General features: G+C 55.0%; 1 protein-coding gene across 1 annotated transcript in view; it reads left to right on the top strand.

Annotated features, from left to right (window-relative positions):
- The first annotated feature begins 5,985 nt into the window (after window positions 1–5,985).
- Window positions 5,986–6,927, top strand: part of LOC115080195 (butyrophilin subfamily 1 member A1-like) — a 42,836-nt gene continuing 41,894 nt past the window's right edge. Inside the window, exon 1 of the mRNA XM_029584316.1 lies at window positions 5,986–6,485. The gene's annotated coding sequence lies outside the window, so the exon portion shown is untranslated. The remainder of the gene's footprint in view (window positions 6,486–6,927) is intronic.

Below are 6,927 nucleotides of genomic sequence, written 5' to 3'. Positions count from 1 at the left end.
GCAGTCTGCTCTTATTGGGCGGGCAGTAGATTTTGGATCCGGGGGTGGGTAAGGAGCAGGACATCACCACGTGACGTTAACATCTATAGTCACTTGTGGGCTGCCTCTAGAAGGGGTGGGGTTGGCCGGGAGGTCTTTCAGACTTGGGAGGGAGGGTTTTTAGGGCTGTCATGGCCCTTTAAGAAACATCCCAGAGGCACTGGGATGCAAGTTAGCTACAATGCTAACTTTCTGGAAAATGACATGGCTTGTGTTTTTTGAGTCAAGCTGTGTTATTTTGACATCAAATTAGCTAATATTGAGCTGCTTTGCATGCATTTGTAAAGGTTATGCATGCAAAGCAGCTCATTAACATACCCGTGTTATTCTGGGTAAAATATTGCGTGATAAAACAGCTCTCGCAGCTATAGAAAATGACCCCCTTAGATTGTGAGCCCTTTGTGGGATAGAGAAATCCATTCAGGTGCTGGCGGGAACTCGCCTTGAGCTAACAATGCAGAAGGTGTGAGGTAAATCGAAATAAAATAATTTGTCTGTTTTCACCAATCAGATGTACCCCCCTCTTCCTCTAGGGGTCACCTTATCAGCGTGTGGGAACCTTCACTCTTCTCCAGGTACTGTAAGAGTAGGGGGTCCAAACCAAGGTCCATACCAAAGCTGTGCTCCAAAAGAAAGAAAACTTTAATTCCAAAATTGACCAGTTCAGCAAAACAACCCACCTGTCACACGTCTCAGTCCATTACAGTAGAAACAATCATGGACAACGCATGCCAAGACTCACAATCAGAGTCCACACCCTTCCAGACAACTTGCCCAACAGCAGATATTCTTCTCTTGTCTTTTCCCAGCTCCTCTGCGGTCCCAGAGAACCAAACACAGCTCCAGTTACAAAGTACAGCACCAGCAATGGCTGCAAGGCCAGGCCCGGCACCAACGAGTGTGCAGACCGTGCATGTGCATGGAGCGGCACACCCAGGTCGGCGGCGGGTCGGCAGCAGGAGGAGAGACCACGGGCCACCGGCGGAGCCTAACCGGCCGGCGGCTGAAGAAAGAGAGAGCGCCGGCGCATAATGCCCGAGGGCCTCCTGCTATCTTTGGGCCGTATGGCCCACCGATCTTCCTGCTTGGGGGGGGACGAAGCAGAAGACAGGAAGATTGGTGGGCCATATGGTCTGAAGATAGCTGGAGGCCCTTGGGACCGTGGGGGAGCTTATCCCACCATAGCCCGATAACAGGAGACCATGATGTGTGAGAGCCTGTGTGTATTTGAGAGCCTGTTTGTCTGTGTGAGATTCTATGTGCGCGTGTGTCTGTGTGATAGCCTGGGTATGTGTGGGAAAAGGAATATGTATTCTTTTTATGAATATGACTTTACGATTATTATATTTCTTGATTTTATTACTTCATGTTTTTATGAAGAATGGTAGTGTTTCTATTTTTCCATTGTTGCTCTGCATGTAGGGACTGGCTTGTTGTGGGTTCCAGTTCAGTTCTTCTCAGCACGTTTCTGTTTGCACTTTCTGATCTCTTTATTCTGCATTTGGTCAGGGTCTCTCTGGGTTCTGCATATGTGACAGAGATGAGGTATTTTGCTGGCATGTAATTTCTGTGCAGGGATCTATAGCAGCCTGGTTTCCTAATAAGAGTTTTATTGGTGTTCTAGGGTGTGGTGTAATACGTGCCGCGTTGCCTTTTCATAGATAAGGTTGTTATTCCGAGTGCTGGCAGCTAGGGTTGTCTTTGTATGGGAAGTTTACTATATTGTAATGGTAATTCTGTCTGTTCATGGCTCTCTGAGGGCTAAGCTCATATCCAATGCGCATTACAAAATGTCTAGAGGTTTCTGGATGGCACCACAGCAGGGCCTGTAAATTATAATATGCAGGTTGTAAGGGATATTTTGGCCTCAGCAGACTGTACTCCTGAATGTTCTTTGTCATGTAAAATTAGTTATAAATGCATAATGTAATTGTGTGTGCCTGTAAAGGGTGTGGGAGTGGCATGTGTGCTAGGCTGTAAGGTTTGCCTAGGGTACCTAATACGCTTCCTTATCCATGGGTTCTGGGTGGGGAGGGGGCTTCTCAGTTTTAAAAAATATAGATTGTAGGAGGGAGCAGGGCTTTGATGGGCCCGGGACAGGCACTGAATGAATCGGGAGTGGGGGTGGGGGGGCAGTACAGTCATTTTTCGCCCGGGGCAGCAAAAAAGTGAGCACCGGCCCGTCCAAGGCACCTCGCCCCTTGTCCCTGGGTGGATGTAGGACCCTGGCCCTGCAGTGGAACTCCCACAGGCGCCACTCTCCCTTAGGTCTTCAAAGCAATTTCTCTCCTTTACTTCCAAAACTCCTGCCTCTCCCTCTTCTCCAGGCTTCTCAGCTGCAGTTCCACTCTCCGTGGCACCTGCCACCTCTCCAATCCCCCAGACTACGACACAGATTCTGTACCCTCCTACTACCTCCCCCTTAATGGGCTGGACCCCCCTGGCCTTCGCTCACAGGCCCCACACCCCTTGCTAACAGACTCTCATTGGAGAACATCTAATGCCAGCAGGGCCACCCAGGGGTTTTGGAAAGGGTGGAGAACATCTGGAATTGTGCATGCGAGTGCCCTGTGCAGAGAAGCAGTTCCAGCCCTAAGCACCTTGCTGGGCAGACTGGATGCACCAGTTTGGACTCTTTCTTGACATTTACCATATTGTGATGATAACTGTGTTCCACGTGGGAGAAAAGCATTTTCTCCGTCCCGGATGGCTTTCTAAGAGAGAGGAGATGCCTGCTTCCCTGCCAATCTGCTTAAGCAGCATAAAGGCCTGAGGTGCATTTCCTTTCCGGTCCTTAAGTCTATTGCCTTTTGGAGAACTGCTTTGCTTTCGTGTCTCTGTACTAGTGCTTAACTGGATGTTTGCACTTCAGGAAAGTCTTGTTCTCTGTTTTGGTACAACACTTGGCGTATGGACTTTTTATGAAGAGACTGAGACTGGAGCCCCTTTGGCCCAGCAGCTGTGCTGCCCTCCACTCCCCCATAGGACCACTCTGCAGTACTGAAAGGTGGCCCCTTGCCCCTTTCAGAGAGTACCCCTAACTGAAGACAAAGGGGGGGAGGGTGGTCAGGGATGGCGCGTCCCAATAGGCAAACTAGGTGGTCGCCTAGGGCAGCAGCCATTGGGTGGGTGGCAAAGAGCAGCCATGTGGGGTCACGCGCAGCACCCATCCCACTCACAGCCGAGAGGAGTAGAGACTCGGCGGGCTGCAAGCAACACCCATCCTGCTCATGGCTGAGAGGAGTAGAGACTCGGCGGGCCGCAAGTGGAGCCTATCCCACTCATGGCCGAGAAGAGACTCTGAGGCCCGCAAGCAGCAGATACTCTGCAGGCCATGAGCAGCACTCATCCCACTCACAGCCGAGAGGAGCAGAGACTCGGCGGGCTGCAAGCAGCAGATACTCTGCAGGCCATGAGCAGCACTCATCCCACTCACAGCCGAGAGAAGCAGAGACTCGGCGGGCCGCAAGTGGAGCCTATCCCACGCGTGGCCGAGAAGAGACTCTGAGGCCCGCAAGCAGCAGATACTCTGCAGGCCATGAGCAGCACTCATCCCACTCACAGCCTAGAGGAGCAGAGACTCAGCGGGCTGCAAGCAGCAGATACTCTGCAGGCCATGAGCAGCACTCATCCCACTCACAGCCGAGAGAAGCAGAGACTCGGCGGGCCGCAAGTGGAGCCTATCCCACGCGTGGCCGAGAAGAGACTCTGAGGCCCGCAAGCAGCAGATACTCTGCAGGCCATGAGCAGCACTCATCCCACTCACAGCCGAGAGGAGCAGAGACTCAGCGGGCTGCAAGCAGCAGATACTCTGCAGGCCATGAGCAGCACTCATCCCACTCACAGCCTAGAGGAGCAGAGACTCGGCGGGCTGCAAATGGAGCCTATCCCACGCGTGGCCGAGAAGAGACTCAGCGGGCCGCAAGCAGCAGATACTCTGCAGGCCATGAGCAGCACTCATCCCACTCACAGCCGAGAGGAGCAGAGACTCGGCGGGCCGCAAGCAGCAGATACTCTGCAGGCCATGAGCAGCACTCATCCCACTCACAGCCTAGAGGAGCAGAGACTCGGCGGGCTGCAAATGGAGCCTATCCCACGCGTGGCCGAGAAGAGACTCAGCGGGCCGCAAGCAGCAGATACTCTGCAGGCCATGAGCAGCACTCATCCCACTCACAGCCTAGAGGAGCAGAGACTCGGCGGGCTGCAAATGGAGCCTATCCCACGCGTGGCCGAGAAGAGACTCAGCGGGCCGCAAGCAGCAGATACTCTGCAGGCCATGAGCAGCACTCATCCCACTCACAGCCGAGAGGAGCAGAGACTCGGCGGGCTGCAAATGGAGCCTATCCCACGCGTGGCCGAGAAGAGACTCAGCGGGCCGCAAGCAGCAGATACTCTGCAGGCCATGAGCAGCACTCATCCCACTCACAGCCGAGAGGAGCAGAGACTCGGCGGGCTGCAAATGGAGCCTATCCCACGCGTGGCCGAGAAGAGACTCAGCGGGCCGCAAGCAGCAGATACTCTGCAGGCCATGAGCAGCACTCATCCCACTCACAGCCGAGAGGAGCAGAGACTCGGCGGGCTGCAAATGGAGCCTATCCCACGCGTGGCCGAGAAGAGACTCAGCGGGCCGCAAGCAGCAGATACTCTGCAGGCCATGAGCAGCACTCATCCCACTCACAGCCGAGAGGAGCAGAGACTCGGCGGGCTGCAAATGGAGCCTATCCCACGCGTGGCCGAGAAGAGACTCAGCGGGCCGCAAGCAGCAGATACTCTGCAGGCCATGAGCAGCACTCATCCCACTCACAGCCGAGAGGAGCAGAGACTCGGCGGGCTGCAAATGGAGCCTATCCCACGCGTGGCCGAGAAGAGACTCAGCGGGCCGCAAGCAGCAGATACTCTGCAGGCCATGAGCAGCACTCATCCCACTCACAGCCGAGAGGAGCAGAGACTCGGCGGGCTGCAAATGGAGCCTATCCCACGCGTGGCCGAGAAGAGACTCAGCGGGCCGCAAGCAGCAGATACTCTGCAGGCCATGAGCAGCACCCATCCCACTCACAGCCGAGAGGAGCAGAGACTCGGCGGGCTGCAAATGGAGCCTATCCCACGCGTGGCCGAGAAGAGACTCAGCGGGCCGCAAGCAGCAGATACTCTGCAGGCCATGAGCAGCACTCATCCCACTCACAGCCGAGAGGAGCAGAGACTCGGCGGGCTGCAAATGGAGCCTATCCCACGCGTGGCCGAGAAGAGACTCAGCGGGCCGCAAGCAGCAGATACTCTGCAGGCCATGAGCAGCACCCATCCCACTCACAGCCGAGAGGAGCAGAGACTCGGCGGGCTGCAAATGGAGCCTATCCCACGCGTGGCCGAGAAGAGACTCAGCGGGCCGCAAGCAGCAGATACTCTGCAGGCCATGAGCAGCACCCATCCCACTCACAGCCGAGAGGAGCAGAGACTCGGCGGGCTGCAAATGGAGCCTATCCCACGCGTGGCCGAGAAGAGACTCAGCGGGCCGCAAGCAGCAGATACTCTGCAGGCCATGAGCAGCACTCATCCCACTCACAGCCGAGAGGAGCAGAGACTCGGCGGGCTGCAAATGGAGCCTATCCCACGCGTGGCCGAGAAGAGACTCAGCGGGCCGCAAGCAGCAGATACTCTGCAGGCCATGAGCAGCACCCATCCCACTCACAGCCGAGAGGAGCAGAGACTCGGCGGGCTGCTAGCAGCGCCTCTGTTTGTGTGTGTGTGAGTGAGAGGGATTGTGTGTGTGTACGAGAGAGCGATGGTGTTAGTGAGAGAGGGAGGGAGCCTGTGTAAGGGTGTGTGTGTGAATGAGATGAGGAACCTAAGTGTGTGCAGGAGAGGGGCGGGGGGGCCCTGTCTGAGTGAATGAGGTCTGGGCCTGAGCCGAGGCCTGGAACGGAGGGGGCGGGGGGCGTAAGGCAGAAGGTTCGCCTAGGGCACTTAATACGCTTGCACCGGCCCTGGTGCTGGTACATATCTTATTACATTTGCTAGGTCTGTTTACACACTCGATGCCTCCGAGCACTGTGACATTTATGATTTCTTGGTCTCTTTCAGGTTTGGCAGCTCCGGCTCCATTCAGACTCTCAACATTTCCTCCATATCTTCCATTTCTTTCTGCCGCACCTTTGTTTTCCCAACACATGAATGCAGCCAGTTTAGTAAATGCTCAGCGCGTAATAACCCAGCAACAGCATACGAAAACAAGACAAATGTGCTTTCAGTTTCTCTCAGGAAGAAAGCGTTTCTTCTTTTAAATGCTGTAAAAGGAGGTGGCAGAGAGAGAGAGGCCGAAGTCCTCCTGTGCTGAAGGTTTTGGACCAATGCAGGCCTGGGTTTACATTGCTATGAAGGAGAGGCAAGGAGAATGGACTCCTCTCCGGGGGACTTCTGAGGGACTTTCACGGTGAAGACTAACAACAGAGGTAGGAGAAAAACCTGTCCAACCTCTCCGCCTCCCCTCCTCAGCTGCCTTGGCTCTGATGCCGCTTTCAGTGGAGTGGTAGAGGGGGAGGAGGGGTTTGGCTTCCCTACTGACAGAGGATCCCTGTCTGCAAACATGGGGGGGGGGGGGGATCAGGCAATGGAGCAGAGGCCGGATGGGTGTTACCGTCCTTGTCCGCACCTTCAGAAGGTCGTCCACGCAATAAAGTCAGGCCAGAGGGTGGCTACTAAATGGTCACTGGTCTCCATTCTAAAGCAGATGGGGACAGACTTTTCTTTGGAATGTGGCTGTTCCAAGGCCACCCAAAAGAGTTTTATATCTGGGACTGTCTCCACTGATCTCCTCCCTCCCCTCCTTTATCCCCAAGCTGCAGCTTATGGCCCAGCCGGTGAGCTGCTTCTGTAAGCAGTGTGAGTCTCTTT

Source organism: Rhinatrema bivittatum, chromosome 19, assembly GCF_901001135.1.
Source record: "Rhinatrema bivittatum chromosome 19, aRhiBiv1.1, whole genome shotgun sequence".
Classification (NCBI taxonomy): Eukaryota; Metazoa; Chordata; class Amphibia; order Gymnophiona; family Rhinatrematidae; genus Rhinatrema; species Rhinatrema bivittatum.
Note: the sequence above shows the minus strand (reverse complement) of the source record. Positions and strands in the feature narration are given on the sequence as shown.